The following is a 27080-nucleotide window of genomic DNA, read 5'->3' as shown; positions in this document are numbered from 1 at the left end:
TAGATTTATGTGTGTGTGTGTGTGTGTGTGTGTGTGTGTGTGTGTGTGTGTATTTAGTGTTTCGAGTCGGGTTCCTTGTAGCCCTAAGTGGCTTGGAACTTGCTACGTAGACCAGGCTGGCTTGATCCCACAGCTCTCCACCTGTGTACAGTGGTATAGTATCTCAGACTTGGATATTTGGGTATTTCTCTCCCACCATGTCAGCTAGGCTTTGATAAACATCCAGCAAGTTGGACTCTGGTTAGTTTCCCCAGAGGGCAGGACTTATTAAGAGAAAAAATTTCTTACCCATGTTTCAAAATTGGTTCCTTTCTTCTCCTGGTACGATATGCAGAGGAGGATCTGTCGCTAATATTTACTGAGAGAACCTGGTCTAGTTCTTCGAGACAACTCTGCAAAACTTTTGGTGCTCCCTGATCATTGGGAATTTTGGAGCTTTGAACTCAGAATTGTCTGCATTGCACCATCACAATTCCTTAGTTACAGCTCAGGTGTTCTTGACCTGGGTAAGCTCCTGCCACACTTTCCACGGGGAGTCTCTGATCTCAGCTCTGCACATCTATGCCCACGGGCTGGTCTCTGTTCTCTGTTCTGTTACAAGCAGTGTTTGGTCTGGTGTCTTCACCTGTCTTACAAATCCTAGAAGAGGTCTGGGGTTTTCAGTCCCTTCAGGTTTGCACTTGTTGCTTGAATGACCTGATGGTTTTCAAGCTCTTTACATAACAAGGTAGAGACCAAACGTCTCTATTAAATTTTTGCTTAGAGATGGGATATTGCTGTATAACTGACGATTATTTGAACTATGTATATAGTCCAAACTGGCCTATAATTTTCAATCCCTCTGCCTCAGCCTTCCAAATACTAGGTTATCAGAAGGTACCAACATGCTTGGCCACTTTTTAATGTTTTGCTTGCTTTTAATAAGATCACAATTCATTTTTGTATGTGGTTGTTTCCATTCATGTACACATTGTGCAGTCTGTTATTAATATAGATAGCATTGAATTTGAGACAGAACTTTATAGAAGATGCTAATTCATTTGATATATGGTGCCATCTTAGGACAAGAATTCTTCCTATATATGCTCTTATTAGGGTTTACATCTACTTTGATTTATTCTTTGACCTCTGTTAAAATAATGACTGTGTAACACCAATATCCCTGGTTCACCTAGTTGAGCTCTTAAAAGATACAACCCAGCACATTCTGTCTAGTGCATATTTTATTTTCAAAACAGAGATACCATCTCATTCTTATTTATCTTCCGGTAATTTATCCTTCCTTCTTCCCTCCTTCCTGTTTAAATAAACTCTAATAAACTCCTTTTTGTTCTCCTTTTGGCCAGTCCCCAAACATGTTAGTTCTACAGAAGTGTTTTTTAGAAAATGTGTTCCCACTAGAAAGTATGCGTTCTTTTCTACAATTAATAAGGATCAGTCAACACACACACACACACACACACACACACACACACACATACACACACACAAAGAGAGAGAGAGAGATCCACTTAAAATAAGACTATAAGACCACTGTGTGTCAAAACATTTTTTAAAAAAATGATTCCAACTAGTCAAAACATTCTAGGGAAAAACCATTGATGCTTTACTTGGGAGGGCCAGATAAGTGAGGAGAGGGATAGTTTGTCTGTTCTCAGCCCTTGGGTACAGCTCTTCTTTTTATTGGCAGTATGCCTTCAACAACGAGGAGGAGGGCAATTGGCCAGAAAGGTAAAACAGAAGTGTGGCTGACATAACCCAAACATATATCATTCATTTTGAATTGATTTTCTGGTTTCCAGAGGCTTTTGTTGACAAAGAGGAGTGAGGAGATGGTGTGTCAGGAGTCAGAGGCAGAGAAAGCAAATAATGGTCTAGGCTGAGCAGAGCTGCATATGAAAGAAATGCACAGCCTTGCAGCACACTCTGAATGCAAATGTGCTTCTCAGAAATGCTTACTGTGATGTCAGACTTCAAGGAGATTTTATTTTGAATGGGCTCTTAAAATTCATTGTTTTAAATTTTATATTTAATCTCTCTCTGAAGCTTGGCCTTTCTAGCATTTATCACACAATTTCAGGCAAATGTGATTTCAACACTAGCCTTGGGTTGGAGATAGCTAAGTTGATGGAGAACTTGCCATGCAACCAGGAGGACCCGAGTTCAATCTAAGGCACACGCAAAAAGTCATGTAAGGTGGCTCAGACTTGGAACCCTAGCACAGGGAAGCATTGACAGGAGGGTCCCTGGGGCTTGCTGGCCAGGCACACTGATCAGTGAGCCCCAGGTCTTAATGTCTCAGAAAACAAGGTAGAAGACTTCTGAGAAGCAAGCCTGAGACTGACCTTTGACCTCCGTATCTACCCACTCACACATGAACACATATACACCCTCTCTCACACACACACATGAATAAAATGAGTTTAAAAAAGCACTAACCTTATCATTTATTATTTTCTTCTCTATGAAGAAAAGCAAAGCATTGAATTAAGCTTGGTTCATATTAGTTCTTCAATAAAGACAAGTTAGGTAAATGAATATTTGGAGAGGGAGAAAAAGTGAAACCCTGGATGTATTTGAAGAAAAAATATAAGGCAAGCACTTACCTAGAAGTAGGAGCTTTGCTTTATTGACTCTCATTGACAGTGTGAAATAACTAAGTTTTCATTCTTTAGGAAGATCATGAGACCTCAGCTACCAATACCTAAAACAAAGTGTAACTCCACCTACCTTGAGTATTTGCTCTTTGGAAGTGGAAGGCTTTTATTGAAATGGTGGCATAGGAATCACCTAAGAACTTAGTTCTGGACTCTTGAATCCCTCATATTTGATCAATTCACTCTAATGAATCAAACCTTTGAAACCTGCTCTGTGATACTGCGGACAAATCTCTTGTCTGAGCTCTGTGGTCAGGTAAAGTCCCATCCATTGGCTAGGCAATTAGAGGACGTTCATTCTCTGAGTTAGAAACCAACTGACTGAAAAAAATAGTCTAGAAACATCCCACCAGTCGCTGTGGAAGAACAGGCAACCTCACTGCTGACAATGGGCCAGAGGGGCTTGTTATGCAGGGAAATGTCCCTCTAGGCAACAGAAAGATGAGGACTGGGTTTCATGCTGCTGAGCTGATTATTTGGCTCATTCCAGTTAAAACTGGATCCAAATGGAATCATGTATTTTTCTGTAATTCTTCCAATTGTCCAAGTATTCTCTGAATACATTCTTTCTTTCCAACCCTGAGCAGAGAATTCAGCTCTACTGGGGTCTGACGAACAGAGATGTCAAATTAGTGAAGTCTGTGATTCAGACAGAGGTGCAGCCTTCTTTGCCAGCGTTCAGTTATTCTGAGTCTACAGCCCCTCCCCTTTGCTTCCCTAATGATCTCATTAGGCAGTGAATCCAATCTGGAAAGTGTTTTCAAGTCCCCCTGACTGGATAATTTCACCCAGGATGGTGTTCTAGGTACCTGCAGGCAGGTCAGATGCCATATATTAGATAGGCAGGGTAGACAGTATGGGGGTAGTTTTTCAAGCATAGAGAAACAAGTGTGCCTCTGACTCAAACCAACCCATGAGTAAACAGAAACAGCCTGTTTAATAGGCAACAACATCAAAAAGCAGGTACCAAAGAATGAGCATCTGTGTTCACTTCAGCCCAGTGCTTCTGATAGGGATCTCCAAAAGGAATCACCAGATCAGCAAAACTTCATTCAGCTCTGGCAGCTTGATACCCTTGTTTCAGAGAGGTGGACAGATGGCTCAGCAGCAAAAGCAGTCCAAATTTCATGCAGACAATCAGGGATCACACTTCTCCAAGCCCTCCATTTCATACCCCCTACTGTCCCCTGTGTGGACATTTATTTACAAATGGAGAAGTGCCAAGCTTTTAAAGCAAGAGTTAAGAATGGGTATGAGAAAAAAGAGGTATGATTGGAGCTGAAGAGAACTTCCATAGTAAGGACATTTGATGATATTTAACATTGAAAAATTCACTAAATTAAAAATGAAGTTTGCTGTTTTGCTTTTTGTTTCCCGAGTGCTCTGGCTAAACCCTGAGCTCGAGACTCTGACACATTTTGAGCTATAGTTTGCATGCTATAAATTTCTACCTACAGATGTAGTGTTCAGTAGTTTTCAGCAAATGTATTGATATGTTAAATTATCTTCACAGTCCAGTTTAGACTATTAGCATCATCCCTTCCCCCCAGTTCCCTTCCAGAAAACCAATCACATTTTCTATACATTTGTTTCTCCTGAAAGTTCATACGAACAGTATCTTATAATGCATAATCTATTGCATCCTGCTTCATTCCCTTAATACCTTTTTTGAGATTTATCAGTCATGTTGCATGTATCAGAATGCGGTTCTTTATATATAGCTTATTAGTATTCTTTTGTATGGATATACCACATTTAGTAGTTTATTCATTATCCAGTTGACAGATACTAAGATTGTTTCTAGCTTGGGGATATCCTGTTAAATGTTGCCATGAACATGTGCATACAAGTTGTTATAGGGATATGAATTTCTAATCCTAATAATATTTCTATTGGTTCTTTGAGAATTTCATACAAAGTGTTTTGACTGTATTCAAATCCCATACCCCCATCTATTCTCAGACCACCCCCCAACACTCCCTGTCCTCTACATATTTTGATAAAGCCTATGGAGTCCAATTTGTGTTCCCCAATTACTTGAGTAAATGTCCAAACTCTGGAGCTTGGTCAACCTATCCAGCACCACAGCCTTAACAAAATCTGATTTTCCTTCTCCCAGAAGCCATTGGTTATCTGTTGTGCTTCAGCTAGATGGGAGGCCTTGTGAAAATTTCCCCATCTCTTTTGGCATATCATCTGGTGAGGTCACTATGCAGCTCTTGGGTAGTCAACGATGTTGTTGAGATTTCGTGTGTACACCCCTGTTATGTCTAGACATTATAACAAGTCTCCTAGTCCTCTGACTCCACTCCTAAAATCTTTCCATACCTTGTTTCACGATGCTTCCAGAGACTTAGGTATAGGGGTATTATAGATGTCCAATTTGGGCTGTGTACCCCCGGACAGATATTCTCTGTATTTTTTGGTTGTGGTTCTCTTTAATAACCTCTATCTATTGTAAGTAGAACTTATTTCATGAGAGGTGAGACTTATATGCTGGTATGTGGGTTTTACAACACAGTAGAACTATATTGAGTTTGGAAAATGGCAGTAGGTTCTCTGGTAGGTACCATGACCACTTCAGCCACAGGTAGTTTGCTAGGTTTGCAGTATCAGACATGAATTTCTTCCTATCAGACATGAATTTCTTCCTATTGGGCTTAAGTCCAAATACACAGCTTTTAGTTATCCCTGCAAGATATATAAGATCTATTATTACACCATGGAGAATATGTTGCGAGGCCGGTCATTGTAGTTTGCAGGCTTTACAGTTGGGTAGGACTGCCAACTGCTTTTCTTCCTCGGCATCTTGCATAGCACCTTCTGATACTATTAGAGTTAGTCCTTAGAGAGGAGGCTTCCAGCTCAGTTCTAGCTCCATTCTTACAAGTCCTTTGTCTGAAATAGGTGGTGTATTTAGCAATAGGGTCTTTCCTTTCATTTTTGAGAGGCAACCAAGGACAGTGGCAATGCTCTGTATTGTTTTGGGAATCTCTTGGACCCTCCTTGACCAACAACTCAAAGGGAGGATTTCCAGGCCTGGCACTAGGGTTTTTGTTAGATAGTGAATTGGTCTTGGGGGAGAAGTATCCTATGTGGCATAACTCCATTTAAACTGTGCATATATGTATATATGTATATGTATACACATGTGTGTATTTTAAGTAAATTTATAAAATACTTTCTACTTATGTCTTTTTCAATCTTATCTTTCACGTAATTTATCTCTCCTTCATTTTTTCTTTCTATCTTACTCTCCTTTGCTGTCCCCAGTTAGGCCCCTGCCCAGTTTCTCCCTATTCCACCTTATAAACCTATATCCTCTTCTACCCTCCTCCCCCAGAAATGTTTCCCCACATCGTGCTCCTTTTCTCCTTTACTGGTTTCTCTGGTTACTCTAGGCTCTAAATCCAAATGTAAATAATGGGAGATTGAGTGGCAACTAATTTTATATCTTATATGACATATATTGTCATTGTACTTAAAAAATCTTTCCCTCGTAAAGTCATGAAAATTTAATCTTACCTAGTCATCTATGTGTTCTGACTGTTTTACCTTTTTAAAATCTATGAGTTCTCATATGTGTGTGGTAGGAAATAATAATTCTTAATTTCATTTATTTATTTTTTCCATAAACAGGTAACGGTTACAGAATCACTTATTAAAATGACCGTCTTTTTCCTCCTTTAAATTGTGCCCTTAAAAAATCAGCTAGTTGTACATAGAAGGGTTTATTCTGGACTCTCACTCTGATGCATGATTAATATCCTTACATGCTGTCCTGATTACTGCTTCCTCACAGAAAGTTTTAAAATCACAGTGCTTAGCTCAGCAACCTGGTTCAGTAGGTTAAGGTACTTTCTGCCAAACCTGAGGACTTGAGTTGGATCCCTGAAATCCACACGGTGGAAGGAGAGAACCTAATCCATCTAGTTGCCCTTTTACCTCCACTCAGCTTCTGTGGAATGCAGAACCCAAGCAGATACACACAGAATAATAAATGCAATAAAAATTAAAGCCATAGCCCTCTGGTTCTTCTCTTCACAACAGTTCTCATTATTGAGTGTTCTCTAATGCTGTACGTATTTTTCAATCAGTATGTCACTTTTGACAGACGGTCTTTGATTCAGACCACTTTGAGTTCATGAATCTCTTTGGTGGATATGGCCATCATACTATGTCTAAACTCATATTTAAATGGTATTGGGGTATTTTCTTCACAGCATTCAGGAGTCAGAGGCATGTGAATCTCTGTGAGATCGAGTCCAGTCTGGTCTACATAGTGAGTTCCAGGGCAGCCTGGGCTACAAAGAGACCCTGTCGTGTGTATATATATATATATATATATATAAATTTTATGTGTATGAGTCTATTGCCTGCATGTATGTGAGTGCGCTTGTCTCGTGCAATGATGCAGAAGTCAAAAGAGGGCTTCCAATTGCCCTGGAACTGGAGTTAATGATAGTTTGTACCCTCCATGTGGGTGCTGGGAATCGAACCCGGGTCCTCTGCAATAGCAGCCAGTACTCTTAACTGCTGAGCCATCTCTTCAGCCCCGGTATTGGGTTTTGATAAATATGTTGCTAAATAGTGATTAAGATAATTATTCTTATCATTCTTTTTCATTTACTTGATTCACGGTATAGACTACATTGTATATTATGGTGTTTATTACACAACTGAACTGTGAGTTTTAATCCAACTCTGCATTCTAGTATAAACCTACCTTTGTAAAGTTGTATGATACAGTTTCTATTTTAATGAATTTCATTTGCTAACAATGTGTTATGGGTTTTTGTATTTATCCCTATGAAACACATTAACTTAGGCTTATGTTCTATATTTTTTATCTGTATCTCAGGCCTTGTATCAGATACTGAAAAATATTTCTTTCTTGTCCACCAATTCATGATTTTGTTTTGTTTATTTTTATTTTTTGCCTTTTGAAAAAGGGTTTCACTCTGAGCCCAGGCTGTCCTGGAAATCGGTACATGTACTGTGTTGCTCAGGGTGTGCTTGAACTCATGGCAGTCCTCCTGCATCAGCCTCCAAAGTGCTGGGGTTGCATGTTTTTTGATAGCTCATTGGTGAAGGAATGTTGACTTATTTTGTAGGAAGTATTTAACTTTCAATTAATTAATTTATTTAGATATATTCAAAATTTCCATTTTACCTTGAGACAGAGTTGATCAATTATATGCTTTGAGAATATGTGGGGTTTTCTTTGGTTTTTTATTTATTTATTGTTCTCAATGTATATTTTTATTGAATTTTTGTGCATTTCATACATATTTAGACCCCTCCTATCTGTAAGAGCTGGGGATGGTGCATGATCATAAGGAAACAAAGTCTTCTAGGCCTCTGAGAACTTGCTCATATGAACTTACTGCAGTGCACAAGACCCATGCAAACTTACTCAGACAAAAACCCAGCATAGAACTGAGGAAATGGACAGGAGGCCCCAACCTTAGCCAAGGAATGACTGGCAGCTGATTACCGCTGGGTGAGGAAGAGCTGATCTTCTTTAATGGAGTGACTCCAGATAGGCTGACTAAACTCCAGTGGATGAACTTGCACTGAAGGACATCCGGGTACACAACTTGACTTGATAGATCTTAACATATAAAATAGAATGCATGGAATCTGGTGGGGGAGGGCTATAGAGGGGTGTGGATGGGGGGTGGTCTAAATATGGTTAAGATGCATGGAAAGATGATAGTTTATATTTTACATTAAGACATTTGACCTCTTTTGAGATGATTTTTGAAATACCTGTCATTATTTAACTTGGACACACAATGGGGAAGACTGACCTGGAGATAGAGTGAATTAAGGTTTCCTAAAAGTCAAGATCACATAGATTTTCTGAACATTGCAGGCTAGAAGATCTATGTTGTTACCCAAGGGGGAGGCAAGAGTGCCTAGAACAGAGAGCACATCAGGTTCTAGAAGGCATGTCTAGTCCTAAGGAATGTCCTGGAGTAATTAAGGGAAGGGAGAATTTTATATGAATATAGTACTTTTATTTTTCATTCATGCTAATTCATTTAAGTGTGTGTTGTAAATGCACATTCTAAATTATGTTCATTCTAAAAACATAATTTTAAAATTTTGATAGATTTTCTCATAGGCAATGACCAAGAATCTTAAGAGATACAGTAGAGATAAAATGGGCATACAGCTAATCTGTTCAGTAGACTCGTCTACAGAATATAATTGCACTCAGTTCTCTTCTCTTTTACATCAACTATGGGGCACAGATGTACACAACTAGGAATTTTTATTTTTCTGTTTTGAGATAGTGTTATCCTGTAGCCTCAGCTGACCTGTAGCTTGCAATGTAGACCACACTAGCCTCAGTCTCACAGAGATCTGCCTACCTCTTCCTCCACCTCCTGAGTTCAGGGACTACAGGTGTGCACCATCATGCCTGTTATACGACTAAGGATTTTTGACTAAATTTTCTGAGTAGTGACATAAATCATTTCTTTATTAAATGGCTCATTGAGATTTTTTTTAATAACTGAATAGTTTCTGTAACAAAATTTCCTAGACCATAATCCATGTGCTATTATTGAAATCTCTTGTTGTCTTCCAACTGGAATATGTGGTCCTTGAGCATGTTCAAAGCTTCCTGTCAAATAAATCCAGGAGACACTCGACATACAGAGGAATGTGTGTCTTACCTAAATTCTTCATGTATTGCTGCACTTAAATGTTTACTAATTTTAAAATGCATTCTTTTCCTGATTTTGCAAGTTGTGCCCCTCCTTTCCCTCCTTCCCCTTCTTCCTTCCTCCTCTGTTTGTCAACTTTGTGGCACTTTACAAAATAAGGAACTTTTGACACTAATACTTTTTTCTATTGTGTTTTCTATTTTCTAATTTAATCATTTCCAAGAGAACATGTGTTTTCTTCTTCTTGATTAAAGACAGTCTTTCTGTTTATTTTTCTAGAGTGATAGGGTACAGGTTAGGGCACTGATGTGAGACCTTCCTGCCTGTCTAATGTAGTCATTTGTAGTTATAAATTTCCTCTAAACATTGCCTCAGTTGTATCATCTAATCAGGATGTATTATACTTCTTGGTCAAGCAGATCAATTATTATCAGTTTTGTGTTGTAACTTATTTGTTGATTTGTGTGTGTGTGCACGTGTCAGTGCATGTGTGTGTATACACGTATGCATGTGTGTGTGGTGCAAACACAAATGTGTGAGTGATTGTGTGTGCCTGTATGTGGACCTGTGGAAGTCAAAGATCACATTGTGTATCTTCCTCTATTTCTTTCCATCTTATTTTTAATATTATATTATATTATATGTTTATGAGCATATTACCTGCATGTGTGTTAGTGCATCCATGTCATGCAATGCCTGTGCCTGTGGAGAGTTATAAGCTGACATGTGGGTGCTGGGAATCGAACCCAGGTGCTCTGCAAGTGCAACTAGTGATCTTAACCACTGAGCCATCTCTCTGCCCCCGACCCCAACCATCTTATTTTTTGAGACAAGGTTTCCCATTGTACCTGGAACTTACCAAGTGGCCAGACTGTTTGGTTAGCAAACCTCCAGGATCCTCTGTCTCTACTTCCCTGTGCTGAGATTACAGGTGTTTGCCACCATGTCTGGCTTTTTCCATGGGTACTAGGGAACTGAATTCAGGTCCTCTTGCTCACACAGCAAGCCCTTTACCCAGTGAGCAATCTCCCCAGTCCTGCCTGTCAGTTTGTTAGTTATGTGTTCTTAATTTTCAATGTCTGAAGAGAAACCCTTCCTACTTTTTATCCATTGTTTTGAATTTCTGATTTAATTCCATTTGGTCAGAGAGCACAATTTCTTAATTACAGCAGGTTGGCCTGCAGGATTATTCAGCTCTATATATTTTTCTTATTTACTGTTTAGTTATTTAATCTATTTTTGAGAAAGAACATTGATGTCTTTGAATTTTTATGGCTTATCTTTTTCTTTTCTATTCTGTCCATTTTTACTTTTTTGAGAAATATATTAAGTGTATATGTCTTTATGATTATTATAGCATCCTGGATTTGAAACTTTCATCACTACTAAGCATTTTTTATTTCTAATATATATTTCCCTAGTTAATGTTTCATATTAATACAATCCCTCTAACTCCCTTACATTTGTTTCCATGCTCCAAATACCTTTCTACTTTTAGAATTGATATTAACATTAACTACCCCAGGTCTTTCAGCTCTCTTCTCATGGTGCATGTTTGCTGCATTTTTACCTGAACCAATTTACAACTTTGAATATGGAGTGCCTCCTGAACTGAGGTTACAGAGTGGTTGTAATTCTTATTATTCAGTTTCTGCCATTTGATTGGAACTCATCATCCAGTCACATTTCACATAACAGTTGTACGTTGGCCTTACCTCTTTTATTTTGCTGTTTGTGTCTGTAGAACTTTATGATTTTTGTACCATTGTTATCTTCATTTGTGTAAAGTGGAAATTGTAATTACATAATTCAAGTTCTTTTGTTGGTTTCTTATTGCTTTAAAATTTATTTTATTAGTGGTTGCTCCAAAGATGGCAATGCATTAACTTATAAGAAAGTAATTTAGATTGAACTCTGGTGAAATATAGAAACTTGCTACAGTATAGCTTCAATTCATCTATCATTTGTCCTGTAATTGTTAGGTTTTATGCTTCTGTATGTCAAAAATTCAGAAAGATGGTGCTGTACCATCATTCTTTTCTACCTGACATTTTAAAATTTAGGAAATAAAAAAGAAAATACGTATATGATATGTGCATATTGACACGTATATATTAATTTTCTTGTCTCCTTTATTTCTTTGTGTAGATTTGAATTACTGGCTGGTGTGATTTATTTTTAATATAAATAACTTCTGTTCTTGTAAAGGCAGTTATCTAGAAAAGTGCTGTTTAAGGCCTCCATTGTCTGGCATGTGTTTATTTTGTCTTAAGTTTTGAAGGATACGTTTGATGGGTGACTGACATTGTTTCACTTTCATTGACATGAACACGCCACCTCTCTGCCTTTTAGATCCCTTGTTTCTGAGCCACTGTCAGCCATTACGTTTATTTTCTCTTTATCTGCAGATAATAATAAATTCCCTTCTTATCTTCGGCTCTGAGATATTTGATTACAATATGTTTAGATGTCAAACTTAATGTTTATCTTATTTTGGAAGCTGTTAAGGTTCATTAATTTATAGATTAATATTTTCCTTAAAATATGGGAAAATTTGATCACTATATTTTCATATTTTCCCATATTTCTTTTAATTTTTTGAATTCCATAGCACTTATTGATACCTTTGAATTTCCTTTACTTACCAGCTATTTCTTCCTTATTGATGAGATTGATAAATGTAATTTCCATTTCTATATTTGCTGAGTGGTTTTTTCTTTCAGCATCTCGATTCTGCTATTCAGTTTCTATAATGAAATTTTCACTTGACATTTTATGCACAGAATTTATGTATGAGTTTTCTTACAATCTCTGTCTCTTTATTGAAATGCTGTACTTGTCCATTGCCATTCTATCATTCTTTCATTGTGTAAATGTAGTTTCCTTCAGCCATTTAACGAGCTTTACAGGTGTGTGAATTCTTTGCTAAGCCCAACACATGGGCCTACTCAAGTGCAGATTCTGCTCACTTTGTTTTCCTTTAATTCGTGTTGCCATTCCTTCTTCCTTTACATGTCTCACAATTTTTCAGGAAAGCCAGAATATTATATTGTGGTAAAACTTAATTAAAAAAATTATTCTATTCTTATTATGGGTATGTCTGTTGGTATACATATGTGCAGATGCCCATAGAGGTCAGAAGAGGCTCTCAGATACCCCTAAAGGCAGAGTTAGAGGTGGTTGTGAGCCACCCTACATGGATCCTGGGATTTGAACTCACTTCCTACACAAAAGTAGCGTGTGCTCATAACTTCTAAGTGCTCCTTCATTTTGGTATATCTTATTTGCCCATATGCTTTTTCTTTTGCTCTTTGTTTTGTTATAGTATCTCATTTTGTCTAAATTCATGGAACACGGTTCCCTTGTGGTAAGGGACTGCTGTTGTTCTTACTCAGTTTTCTTAATGGCTGTTTCACTTATTCATATTTTTCTGGGTCTCACAGTGTAGCTTAGAGGCCAATCTATGTTTTAGAGATTGTGCTCAAACTTCTCAATTCAAGAAGTCTCCTCCCTCTGCCAAAGGATCTGAATATTTTGAGACACACATTTGAATTCATTTAATACTAAAAAGGGTTGCAGCTTGTATTTTATGCTGGTCATATTGCGCATATGTGCAGACTTGGAGCAGACACTCGTGTGTGGGTAACTTAGGTTTTGGCCCACCTTGTGTGAGTGCAGGAACTTCTAGTTAGCTGGGAATTGACAAAGAGCTTATCAAGGCACCTCATGCTGATCTCATTTCTCAAATTTGCCTCCCAAATTTATGACCACTCTGCCACTATTTTGTTTGGTTTACTGAGTATTGATTCATTTGTGGTGATGATACCCAGAATTGCTGACAATGCTCTTTACGATGGGAAGCTTTTCTTGCTCACTACCAAGCAAGTTTCTCTATTGGTAAAGTTTCTGTTTTTCACAGATTGTCCTAGAACATTGTCCTCGATTGTGTTAGAGCATTCATGTCAAAAGAGGAACCAAGAATAGAAACTACCCAGAGCAAAAATGTCAAGAATTTGAGTTTTCTTACCTGAAATTCAGCATATCTTTTCATAAATACAATGTCACAACATGATTAACATTTGGTTGATTTCCAAAGCCATGATTTTTAAAACATGTTTTGCTAGTTTTCACTGATTCTTTGGGGAGAAGATACCTAAGCTACGAATTTTACCGTACTAAAGGGCTTGTTCAGAGTTTGCTGATTAATTAATTAATTCAGATTAGTTTTGCTGGTTTGGGGCTCACTATACAGCAAGCATGGCGGTGACTGCAGTCCTTGTGCTTCAGCCTTGCAAATGCTCAGAGCAGCACCGTGCTCAGAGCACCACCATGCCGCCATCCCTGTCTTAACGTCATTACACAAAATGGAATAAGTAAAAGAGAAAATAAGAAAATAATTATCACACTTGGCCCATTTAAAAACATTCAAATATGATAATTATGATTTTTCCCTTTTCATCCTTCTCATCACAAGGTATCAAGTCACTTCATCGTTTTGATACATATACTTGTTTATTAACAGCCCTTCAATATAAGTATTCAGAACACAACCCAGCTCTACAGATATGGTCTCATTCATCTGAAGAGTTGTAACTCACCTCTGTAGGATAGAACATACACTATCCCAAATTAAATAGGCAAAAATAAAAGTTGAGTTGTTTAGGAGATTTGCTTCGCCTCTGGCTGAAGATATATGATAAGGAGATACACTAGATTAGATTTTGATGGGAGGAATTTGGGATCATTTTTAGCTATCTTTGTGCATAATTTTTTAAAAATATTTTGTTTATTATTTTTATGTATATGCATATATTGCCTACATGTTTGTTAAGTATACCAATGTTGTGTGATGCCTGTGGAGGACAGAAGAGGACATCGGATCCCCCGGAGCTGATAATTGTTGCTGACAATTGTTAGCTGCCATGTGAGTGCTGGGATTCCAGTCCAGGTCTTCTTTCAGAACAGTCAGTGCTCTTACTTTTAAATATTTTATTTGTTATTTTTATTTTATGTGTATGAATGTTTTGCCTGCCTGTAGGTAGGTGCACCAGTGTGATGAAATGCCTGAAGAGGACAGAAGAGGCTGTCCTATCCCCTGGAACTGGAGTTACAGACATTTGTTGGCTGCCATGTGGGTGCTGGGATTCAAACCCAGGTCTTCTGCAAGAACAGTCAGTGTTCTTAACCACTGAGCAATCACTCCAGCCCCAAGAACAGTCAGTGCTCTTAACCACTGAACTGTCTCTCCAGCCCCATAATTTTTTGAAGTTAGTAATAGATTAATTCACAAGGAAAATACTATAATAATATTAATAAAATTCAAGAGCTCTTGAGTATGTTCCGTTTTATGCTGTAGGCACTATGAAGTGTTTGAATATTGCCTTCCCTTCATACTTTACAGAGCTGCTGGTGAGAAAACTGGAGCAGCTAGAGCAGGCAGCAAGCCTGCTCACAGAGCTAGCGCAGGTGTGAGCTGGATGGAGTTTGAGGGCAGATACTCTGGATGGAGCCCTTGTGTTTATTGGACATGCAATGGCACTCATCATCTAGAGAGAACCTTCCTCATCGCATGATAATCTGAAAATAAAATGCCTTGCTTTGCTGTTGCCAGTTGTGGAGGAGATTGAAAAAGGATGACTGGTGTAAAATTTCAAATGAGTCCAATTTACAGCACATTTTAGTGTTGCGTGGTTCCAGTTTGCATAGATTTCTCTGTTTTGCCTCAGCAAATTGCAAGTCTCTAGGAAGAGTCCCTAAGAAGCAGTTTCTCTGTCTGTTGAAGCAGTCAGGCTGCTGTGCAGGCTGGAAGCACATCCAGCATAATAAGTAGCTGTCTGTACCACTAGAATGGTTGCACACAAATCAGCAAGGGGCTGGGGAATTCAAATCAGAATTGCCAGAGGCCACTGAATCTGAGGGCATTTGTCACATAGAACAAGCATTAAAAAATAAGGTGGTGACCGCCAATAATTTTTTGGTTGACCAATATTATGCAAATTGTAAGGAAAACATCAGGATAATAGGCCATATGAGAATGGAATTGCTGAATAAGAATAGACTTTATTTTTTATGGAAATGGAATTATTTTTTGAACAGAGAAAGTCTTAACTCTGAGCAGTTGCATCCCCAAGCTTTATGAGAGTCATGACACAAGGTATTCCAAGCTTCTTGACTGTGACCTACTGGAGCTATTCCTATTAGCCTGAATCTGGATCTTTATCCTGGTAGCATGCCCGCATAGCATTCAGGACAGAAAGGCTCCTTCTGCCTTGGAGGCCTAGGATTGCCTCAGAATAGACCTGTCTATATACTATAGTTTTAATTAAAAGTCATTGAAAAGGCTGCTTCTTTTAATATTTTTACAAGTTTGAAAATCAGAATACATTATTCTTGTCATGATTCTGTCTGATCAGGCAAGCCTAGGAGACTTCCGTGTCATTGCTTCAGTTTCTAGAATATAGACTAACCCACCTGTGTGCTGACGTGATGTTAAATCTCCCTTAACTCAATTATGCTCAGCGGAAATGATAAGACAGCTTTGCTAGGCAATTTCTTTAGCATAAAACACCTATTTAGTACAGGACAAAATTTACTGATAACTGAATTCCAAAGGGACAGACACTTTCAAGGCTTGAGGAGTAACAAGATGTCACATCCTTGCTGCCCCAGGCTGTGAACATTACTTATTCATGCTTTCATCCATTATGTTATTAAATAGTGTCTGTACATGGCCTGGATTAAATGCTGGAGGAATTACCAATGTGCAGAGGGCATGTTCATTGCTTTATTTGATGTCCTGATCTCATTCCTGTCCCTTCTGCTCTCCGCTTTTCACGCATGTCCCACAGCACTTACTACTGTCGTTTCTGTGAACAGAACTTATTAAACTTTCCTGTGGACAAAGGACCTAACTGCCCTCATACTGCAGGCACACAGCTAGCTGTGTCACCTCGTGTGTTTTGGTTGACCTTGCTTTGGGTTATCCTTCTTCACCATACTTCATCATTTCTTTTTATTTTCTTTCTCATTCTCTCCATGCTCTGTTCAATGTTCTTTGTAGCATGCATCATAATTATGTTCATTTTAAGTGTTTTGGGGGGAGACAGGATTCAGGTAGCCCAAGAATGACCCTAAACTTCTCATCTTCCTAGCTCTAATTCTCAAATGCAGGGATTGCAAGAAAGCATCATCATGCCTGACTTTTTATGAATATTCCAATTCTCCATGCCTTTTTCTTAATATAAGACAGAAGTGATAAGTACCTATCTGATATCTTTTTGTAAGGCTTATATGAAATACTGTAAGTGCTCCCATAATATATATGCTATGCAGGTTCATGGCATACATACACTCAACAAACATTCACTGTACTAAGTGAGCATTCTCAAAGCTAAAAATGAAATTAATAGTGAAAAAATTAGAATTTTTGAAAACAGCTTTAATAATATAACATTTATGTCAGATTATAAAATATTTCAAGAATTGTTCACATACGTATTATTTTGATAAAGAAACTAGATTGTAGAAAATTAGTAATTGTTTTGAAAACAGCTTTAATAATATAACATTTATGTCAGATTATAAAATATTTCAAGAATTGTTCACATACGTATTATTTTGATAAAGAAACGAGATTGTAGAAAATCAGTAATCGTTTCCTACCACAACCTCTAACGTGTGCTTGGAGGGCATGTGATTGAAGGTGAGTGATGTACATCACAGTCATGGGAGAATCAGCAGCTCTCATCTCGTGGTGCTCTCATCATCACCTCATCTACTACTCTGGGAATGAAAACAAGAAGTAGACTAGAGGAGTACTGGACACAGTGCTCTGTACAGGGAGAAAACCGAGACTGGGATCAGTAGACTATCACTCTCCTGAGACTAAATTCTCAGGATTCAGTGTAGTTTGCTGATTTTATCTCAGAGCCAAGATTTGCAGAACCAGCTGAGTCCACTCACCTAACCCCCAGGAAGGGGCTGAGATAAAATCTAATGGGGCAACAGGGAGGGTCATCACCTGATCAATGACCTAGGTTCATTACTCTGCCCTGGGCACTGAAAACTGAGGATGTGGCTGAAGTCTTAAACAGAGATAAATATTAAGTAGATAGATATTAGACATGGCCAGTGAATAAAGATTTACTTTTGCGTGTGTGTGTATCCATGCACACATATGCACTGACATATATGATTGTGAAGGCTAACAGTCAGTGTTGGGTGTTGTCCTCAACTACTTCTGTACCTATTTTTGGGGATAAAGTCGCTTGCTGAGCCAAGAGCTCATTGATTCAACTAGGCCGGTTACCCAGCAAGCCCCAGGCACCCTCATTTCTGCAGTGCTGAGATCACAGGTACAGGTCACCAAGGATTTGAGCTGAGATCTTCTTGCTTATGCAGCATGCCTTTTACTGACTGAGCCATCTCTCCAGTTCTCCTGTGAATGAAGATTCCTGGTTTTTCAAGAATTTCGATAAAACTCTTTGAAAAAAATAAGTACTTTCTGATAAAAAACATGCCAGGATAAATTCTGCCTGGTTTATGGATTTCTCTAAGTCTACCCTCTGCAAGTTCTCTAGATTGGTAAGCAGTTTGACAAACAACTAGAAAATCTGGGTTGGGGCAGTCATAGAAAGGCAAGCACTACCTTGAACCTGACCAGAAAGTTTGCAGTTGTTGAATGGTAGGGTCTGTGACATGCTTTATTCTTGGTGGTCAAGGGAGCCATTTTGAAAAAGTCACCAAATGGTGGTCAACAGAAATTTGAGTTTCATATTTAGAAGGAGGTGGTGGGAAGATCCGACTAATTTGAGCCTTTGGTTTGCTTTCATCAGAGGGAAATGTTCACTTTTTTGCCTCTGTATGTATGTGAAGGGTCCATATATGTCTGTGCATGTTCACACATGTGTGAACACACATATGTGCCTGTGAGGGGGCATGTGCCTATGTGTGGGTATATGTATGGAATCCAGAGACTCCCGTTATATCTCTTCTTCCATTATTTTCCTCTTCATTTACTGAAGCAGGCAAATTCCTCTGATTGAAACTACAGTTCACATATCTATGGGCTATTCAAGCTTGCCAGCTTGCCCTGGGGATCCCCTGTCTCTGCCTCTCCCATACAGGGATTATAGGCAGGTCCCTGCGTCAATCCTGCTTTTGCATCAGTGCTGGGGACCCAAACGCTAGTCCTTATACTTGAGTGGTAAGCACTTAATCCATTGAGCCATCTTCCCAGCCCCTAATTTTTTAAATTTTATTATTGAATTCTAAGCCATGTCTGTCTTAGCCACTGTTGTCACAGCACTTACCCCAAGCCATGTCTGTCTTAGTCACTCTTGTCACAGCACTTACCCCAGTGGTGATTGGTAAATGTATGGATGGGTAGTTGATCATTTCCTGAGACTCTCCTAAAGCATTTCATGTGGCTGACCTAGAAATTCCATTCTGACCCAGCTCCACCCAGTCACATGGGGTGTAGACAATGTGACTTGAGGAACCCAGAGATTCCCCAAATGATTCATTTTGCAAGGTTTGTTAAAAATGGTGTTCCAATATTTCTATAGGTTTGAAATACCCCAGAGCTTGCTTCAGTGTTTGAAGCAGTGGTGCTTAGCCTTAGCTGCATATTAGAACTACCTGGAGGAACTTTGAATACGAAAAGCTGTCCTCTTCCTTAACCAATTAAATCAGAATCTATGGGTCTGAGACTCAGGCTCGGTTATTTTTAAAGCTCCCCAGATAGATTATTTTGTGGTCTGACTTGAAAATCCATGAGTTGTGGTTCTTTGACTTTGCTCCAGTTAGGATCAGAATAGGAAAATTAAAAAAATTCCTAAACTTAGGGTGCATCCTATATCAATTAAATCAGAAACCCTGGAGTGGTACCAAGTGGTCTGCATTCTTAAAACTCCCCTGATGATTCCAAGGAGGAGCCAAATTTGAAAAACAGGTTAAATTTGGTGAGGATATATTTGCCCTTTGTATATTGAACTACTCTGAATTGCTTTTTTATTTTAATATCAATAAATAGCACCGATATACAGCTTTGATCAAAACTAAATCCATGCCTGACTCTCATATAAGTAGCTTTTGACATGAATAAACTTTATTAGTTGGGCAGGAAGAGGAGAGCTGATTATCTTATTTGTATGTCATGATTCCTACGTATCAGAAATAAAATTTGATATTATTACGTTAGTGCCAGATTCTCACAGCAACTTTGAGAAGATAACATTATCCCATATTTAGAGGCAAAGAAGTTGATGCTTAAAGAAATTAAAAAACGTATTCAAGGTCATTTAGGGAAAATGACTGGAACTAGGATCTGGTCTATGGAATGAGGGAATGAAAGCCCAGGCTCTACTTACTGTATTTGGCTTCCTCTATTTTATAAAAGCTATGTTGAAATATACTTTACATACCATAAATTCACCTGATTTAAGAGTATAATTGTTTATAGAAAATTTACTGGGTTGTACAGGCATTACCACATCTAGTTTTAAAAGTTTCCATCAGTCCTTAAAGATCCCTTGTGCCCATTTAGTTGACTGACTTAAAAGAAAAATGGAGTAGAAATATGGAAACCTGGGTTTTATTCCCAACACTGTCATGTGTGTAATACTCTGACCTTGAAGAATTCCTTAACCTCTGGGTCTCAGTTATTTTTAATTAGCCACTCAGAGATAATAATTCCTGCCAAAGGATAAAGGTCAGAAAAAGCACAGGGAGGTGCTGCGTGGCAAAGAGCTGAGAAAGTAGAATGTGCTGCATTTTTAAACTGCTGAGAATCATTTTCACCTTCCAAGTGATTTGGATCTGAAACTATGCTCAGAAAGTTTTAATAACACAAGTCTGGCTGTTTCTGCCTCTCCATCACTTTTCTCCTCTACCAACTCTCTCACCTCATTGATGCTTGTCCCATGACACTGCTCTATGAGTCTACAATTACAACAGCCATCTCTGCTGGCCATGGTGTACATCCCTTCTGACCACTGGAGTGGCAGTTGATATTCAGGTCGGTGTGGTTCAGAGCTCTGCTTGGGTTCTTAGGGGCTTAGCTGTCCCTGGCAGAAGCCTGAGGTACCCATATGCTCCTGTAATGACTAACTGTCAGGGAGATGCATGGTGTCCTTTCAGCAGGAGAACACGAACAGATGAGGAGCACCATGGTATTTCTGGCTCCTTAATTAGCACTCTGATGGATGACAAGGCACTGAAATGGATACATTCCTTCAGGGCCACAGGAGAGTTAGGCCAAAGGATTATCTTGTTTACCTAGGTCCCAAATAAGTAGTCAGCTCTGTTCAGCATTACATGCATCCAAACTGCTTCTATTCCATTGCTTTAGTCCTCTGCCTGAGCTGATTTTGTGTGTGTGTGTGTGTGTGTGTGTGTGTGTTACATGCATGTGTGTGTGCAAGTTTACACACCTGTACAGGTGCACATGGAAGCCAGATGGTGACATATTTCTCACTACCTTCCCCTGAGAAAGAAGAGCACAGTTGAATTTTTATTGGAGGGACAGGGGTGATTCCAATACACAATCTCCCTCACTTCTTGAAACAGATTTCTCATTGAACCTAGACAGTACCATTTTGGCTAAACTGGCTGGTCAGTTAGGTACAGGGATTGCTTGTCTCTACCCTAAAGCACTGGAATTATGAAAGCTTTCAGCCACATTCTGGTTTTTAAAATTTTTTAGTTAAAGTTTTTTGTGTTTAAGAATTTTAACCTGCATGTATATAAGTGTAATCATGTGTGCAATGCCTGTGGAAGAGAGAAGAGGGTGGTGGATCCCCTGGAACTGGGGTTACAGATGGTTGTTAGTCACTATGTGGGTACTGGGAACCAAACCCAAGTCGTTGGCAAGAGCAGCCAGTGCTCTTTAAAAAAAATATTATTTTTATTTTATGTTTATGTGTATATTGCCTACATGTAGGTAAGTGCGCTCATGTCACGCAATGCCTGTGGAGGTCAGAAGAGGACATTGGATCCCCTGGAAATAAAGTTACAGACAATTATTAGCCATCATGTGGATGCTGGGATACAAATCCAGGTCCTTTGCAGCCAGGGCTCTTAAACGCTGAGTCATCTCGCCAGCCCCACATCCAGGTTTTTACATAGGTACTAGAAACTGAAACTCATGTCTTCATGGTTACACAGCAAGCACTTTACTTACAGAACCATCCTCGCAATTGTCCGAGCAAATTTCCTACCTCCATGGAGCACAGATAAGGAACATCCTAAGACTATAGCCTTTTAGGGATCATGACTTACTGTTCTTGAGAGGATTGGTTAGCACCCACTGAAGTATGAATAACATTTGAATCTTAATGTAATTTCTTGCCTGTCCCACTTTCTCCATATTGCAGTGTCTGGTCCTTCTCTTCCATTTAGTGTTCTACCTAATATTCCAATATCATCAATATCTTTGGATGACTCCCATGCAATAGTCTTTATTTGTGATTAGCATAGTCCCCATCCCTGATCTTCACCTTGCCTCTGTGAAGATTTTCATGGTAACTCATGTAACTATGATTGTCTATCCTGCTCTTATAATGGTGTCCCAGTTCAAAGGCCAACCTGGAATTCAGAAAAGACTAGAAACTTGTCTTTTATTCAAAGACTAAAGATCCACAGTCAGAATAGCAAAAAAAAGGTCATTGTTCTTAATTGTGAAGGTATTGTTAAGACAATACCTTCATCTATTTGCCAATAAAAGGTCAAGGTCTAAATCTTATCCTGAGTAGCACAGTTGACCTCTCGGCTTTGTGTCTGCACTGTTTAGACTGAAGCATTACTTGCATTCACTAGGTTTCATTGTTATGTTTAACTTTTTCTCAATATTTTTTTCAGGTAGCTACTGTGTATGAAAAATGGAATTTGACACTGAGTTATCATAGATCAGATAAATAAAAAAAATAGGCAAGAAGTTTACTATCAAGCAGGGGAAATGTAGACCACATGCTCACTGAGACCTTTCTAAGTGTCCTAGTGATTTCTGGCTGAATGACACATATCCCCATGGTCCCCAAGGAGCTAGAGGACCCTGAAACCCACCTATGGCTCCTTCTGCCTCCAGATCTCCCCCTGGTCCTAAGAACCAGACACTAATATGGAAGAAGTGGAGCTTCCTTGCCTGAGCATCATGCAGATTTCACTGTCCCCAGCCACAATGAGAAACAGGAACAGACAGCTGCATAGGAGAAGGCAATGGTGATATAAATACATGTTTAATTGCACATCAATTACAATTACTTACTAGGCTGCATTTATTTAAATGCGATGTAATTAGAGCAAAACCTTGATTTAATCATAACCTTATCAAACACAGATCCCTTCAGCTTCCTGTACAGGCTGTGCATTCTGTTTCTCTCTGTGCCGATGTTGAAAGAGGGGGATGGCAGAATCCAATTAGGGCAGAGGCTCTTGCCAAGTTTTTGCTCCTCATTCTGGACCTCTGCTCAGGAGCTACAGAGCAGTTCATACTGTTCTCTTCTCTAACAGCTCCTGATGAGAGGGACTGATTAGCTCGAGTAACTTATAGGAACTATAACTCATCCCCGATGGCAGGCTTCATAACCCAGGAGCCCAAGATTAGTAAGGACATTACACAGGTTCAGTCTCTAGAGATAAATTACTTCTTGGAATTGACCCTCTCAGAGACCCCCATGACTGATTTCTCATCACTGTTCTCATCAAGTCAGGTCCCATGGCTGGATACTGTTGAAAGGGGGTAGACAGCAGCAGGCTGGCAGACTGTTGTTCACAGCTAGCTGTGAGCTGCATCTTTGCCCTTCTCCTTCTCTTCTTCATTATGCTGTCATGCTGTCACCATTGTTGTAAGTTCACATGAGCAAGGTCCAGGGAGCCTGTAAGGCTCTGTTTCCGTATAGTCATCCGCCCCCTCCCCGGTTCTTACAGTTTTTCTGCCCCTTCCCCCTCTTTCCCAATGGTCTTTGACTCCTGGGTAGATGAAAGTTAATATAGGAGTACTGTCCAAGGACCCAAACTCTGCAGCCTCTTATTCTTTACACTTTGGCCATTTGTGACCCTTTGTGTTCAGTGCCCTCTGTTACATGAGGGAGCTTCATTGATGAGAGTTGAGAGATGCATTAGTATTTTATCTACCCCTTGTTTTTCTATCTTCTGTGAGCATTAGGTATGGAGGTTCCATTGTAGATGTGTCAATGAGGGTTAGGCATTTCACAGATGTTTAATTTCTGTGTGTGTCTAGTTGTGGAACTCTGTAATGGTCTCCATCTGCTGTAAAAATGCTTCTTGATGAGTTGTTATTGGTATACTTGTTTGTAAATATAAAGATCCATTTTATCACAAAGTAAGAAATTACATTGCTCTAGGAATGTGACAGCCTTAGAGTTTTCTCTAAGATCTATGACCTCTCCAGCCATGTGTATTTGGCTATGTTTACAGTACTGCATATGAGTTCCTGCCCATTGAGTGGGCTTTAAAAATCCAATCAGGTAGCTGTTGATTACCCATAAGATAAAAGTGCCACTACTACCTCAGTGTAGTTTGTTGTGCAGGTCATTGTTGTGCTTATTAGGCCTTAAAACTGTGGCTGGACCATCGACTGTTTTTCTCCCTTAGCAGCTGTGTAGTTCTCTCCAAAACTATGAGAGCTAGCCCTGGGGGAGGTGGCTTCGCTATCAGTTCCTGCTTCATTGCTCCAGGTCCTGTGTCCAAAGTATGTCCTGTCTTCAGCAATAGGGTCTTTTCTTCAAATTCTGGGAGGCAATCAAAGGCTGTGGCAATAGCCTGTGTAATTTTGGGAAGCTTTTGGTACTCTGGCCAATAGCTCAAAGGAAGGTTTCTCCTGTTGTCTATTTCTTGTTATAAGCCTTCAGCTATATCCTGATGTAACTTCACGAGTCAGGAAAATGGAGAGGAACCAGGGAGGTAAAAGGAAAGAAGGAGCCTGAAGGTTTTCTTTGTTTCTTGTTTGTGTGTTTTTTTTTAATGTGTAAAAACCTACTCAATGATTTCTGGGAAACAAAGTAGAAATATACCTTATACCCATTTTATAGACTGGAGAATGGAGGTCTAAATCTAAAAGAAGGACACTGACAAGAGCAGGTACATGTCTATGTGGAATATTTATGTGAATTCTGGCTAATTTAATGAATCACACAGTTATTCCTCACCATCCTGCCAAACAGAAAATAGACACACCCCATCCTTCCCCCTCATCAATGATCTGTGATTCTCTTCCCTACCACCTCTCTCTGACTTCTTCTCAAGCTGGTCTCTGCACTGCCTGGCTCTGATCAAGGATCTCCTTTCATGCCTTCTACCCAAATAGTCACTTTCTGTGTATTTATACTTCTGCTTGGACCACTCTGAAACCCTCCCTACCTTCTTTTGCCCAATTAACTGTCCATCCATAATTAACTCTGAAAAGGCCTGTTTCAGACATACTTTGTCTGACCCTTCCAAAGAGACCAGCTCTTCTCTGACGTGCTTAGAGTGCCATCAGTTGTTCTTTATATGTTTCTGTGACTGTTTCATCCAGATCTGGTGCCACAGTGGACTCTGAGATGGAGAGTCAGGGAGTGTTTCCACAAACACCTAGAAAGGATTCAGTCAACACTATCTTTATGAGTGAACACTCAATTCAGTTTAGAAGTTATTTTACCATTTGCTTATGCCTGATTTTTTTTCTTTATGCCACACTTCTTCGCCCCATCTCACATCTGAGTCTCTTCATTTGCAAACACTGTCCTGGCAATGTGGTCCTGAGCTCATCTTTATTGCCCAGTTAACACCTTATAGCCATTATGCATAGGGGTGCTCCCAATATGTTGGAAGATTGGAAATGAGCCTCTGCTGGTGGCACAATCTCCATAGCAGAGAGCTCAACATAATCTCCCAAGAGGGAGACATGATATTTAGTGGAATATGAGAATATAACAAAGGAAAAAAAAAACAAAAATCATTATGAAAACAGAGAAATGATTGCTAGATGCTACATGTTAGAGTGAAAAAAATGATTGGAAAATCAGAGTTGTCAGAAATCTTATAGTTCAGTGCAGTTTGGCATAGGAAGACACCCCAAGATCACACAGTTCACAAGCCCCAACCATTATTTTCATAGATTTTGTTAGTACAGTGCTGGGGATGGAGAAATTGGAATAGATCTCACCACATGGGGCTCTTGGGTCACCCTCTGCTGGAGTCCATGGAATTTGTGTGTGTGTGAGGGGGTGCTGGGTTCCACTCTGATATGGTATTAACTTCTTCTTTCTTCCTCTTTCCTTCCTGATCCTTTTCTCAAATATTCACTGAGATTTTATTACATTCCTGACACATTTCTAGGCCTGTGCTGGATAGCTTTAGTGTCAACTTGACACACCTGGGTTGAGGGAGCCTCAATTGGGGAATTTCCTTCATTGGACTGGCTATGGCCATGTCTGTGAGGCATCTTCTTGATTGTTGTGTGATATGGGAGGGCCCAGCGCATTGTGGGTGGTGCCACCCCTGGCCAGGTGGGCCTGTGTTGCATAAGAAAGCAGGCTGAGCAGAGGCAATGGGAGCAAGCCAGTAAGCAGTGTTCCTCCAAGGCCTGTGCTCCAGATCCTGCCTCCAGGTTCCTGCCCTGAGTTCCTACCTTGGGATCCCTGATGAACTGCGACCTGGGAGATGTAAACTGAATAAACCCTTTCCTCCCCAAGCTGGTATTGGTCAGAGCATTTTGTCACAGCAATGAAGAAACAAACTAAGGCAAGGCCCTTGGAGTATAACAAATATCACACATGGGCTAGAGAGATCCCTGGATATGAGCAGTGGCTGCCCTTGCCAAGGAGTCAAGTGCAGTTCCCAGCACCCACATGACAGGCTGACAAAATTCTTTCACTCCAGTTCCAGGGACCCTCTTCTGGCCTCTCTGCAAGCAAGGCACACACATGGTACAATTACAACAGAATAAAATTAAATAAAATATTTAAAAAACCCAAATAAATCATGCTGCTGTTTAAGAACTCGTATATCAGACCAGAATCAGAGTGACAGGGACAGGCTACAGAACAAATGTAAGTCAAATCCATGGTAGGTGGAAGGTGGTAAATGCCACCAAGAGTTGGGAAACTTGAATGGGGTGGGGGTGGGGATTCTGAGACTCTGGGATAAGCTGCTTGAGTGGTACCTCAGTGTAGGCATGTGTGTGCATGCATATGTAAAATGAAATTTGCAAGATGGGCCTTAACACAATTGCCCACAGACTGCAAGCTGTGAACTTCACTTACCAAAACATCATTCATTTTAGTGTTAAGCAATTCTGAAAGCTTGCAGGAGAAGCATCAGAACTTCAGAGGGACTGGCTGTATTTCCCAAATACATATAACTTCCAGATGCTACAACCAAGATCATAGACTAGGCCAACTAGTCTACCCGAACTCACTCTGAGTCTAGCTTTGACAAACCCACAGAGAAAGTCTCCAGCACTGGTCACTCTGGAGGTCAGAAAGAGTCCTCAGTATACCTTAGACCAGTCTGGTCCCACTGGGAAAATGACAGTTTTTCATTTTTATGTAATGAAAATTCATGGATGCTGCTTGAATCTTAGAGTCTTAAGAAGGTGGAAGCCAGGTGTGGTGGTGCATGCCTTTAATCCCAGCACTTGGGAGAGGCAGGTGGATCTCTATGAGTTCAAGGCCAGCCTAGTCTACGTAGGGAGCTCCAAGCTAGCTAGGGCTACAGGAACACCCTGTCTTGAAAAGACCAAAAA

At 39.6% G+C, this 27080-nt stretch overlaps 1 protein-coding gene across 1 annotated transcript in view; it reads left to right on the top strand.

Annotated features, from left to right (window-relative positions):
* The window catches only part of Agbl1 (ATP/GTP binding protein like 1), a 912025-nt gene that overhangs the window by 829340 nt on the left and 55605 nt on the right, over positions 1 to 27080 (top strand). The window lies entirely within an intron of this gene.

The sequence above is a fragment of the Nannospalax galili genome, unplaced genomic scaffold (genome assembly GCF_000622305.1).
Source record: "Nannospalax galili isolate Female #2095 unplaced genomic scaffold, S.galili_v1.0 scaffold63, whole genome shotgun sequence".
Taxonomy (NCBI): domain Eukaryota; kingdom Metazoa; phylum Chordata; class Mammalia; order Rodentia; family Spalacidae; genus Nannospalax; species Nannospalax galili.
Note: the sequence above shows the minus strand (reverse complement) of the source record. Positions and strands in the feature narration are given on the sequence as shown.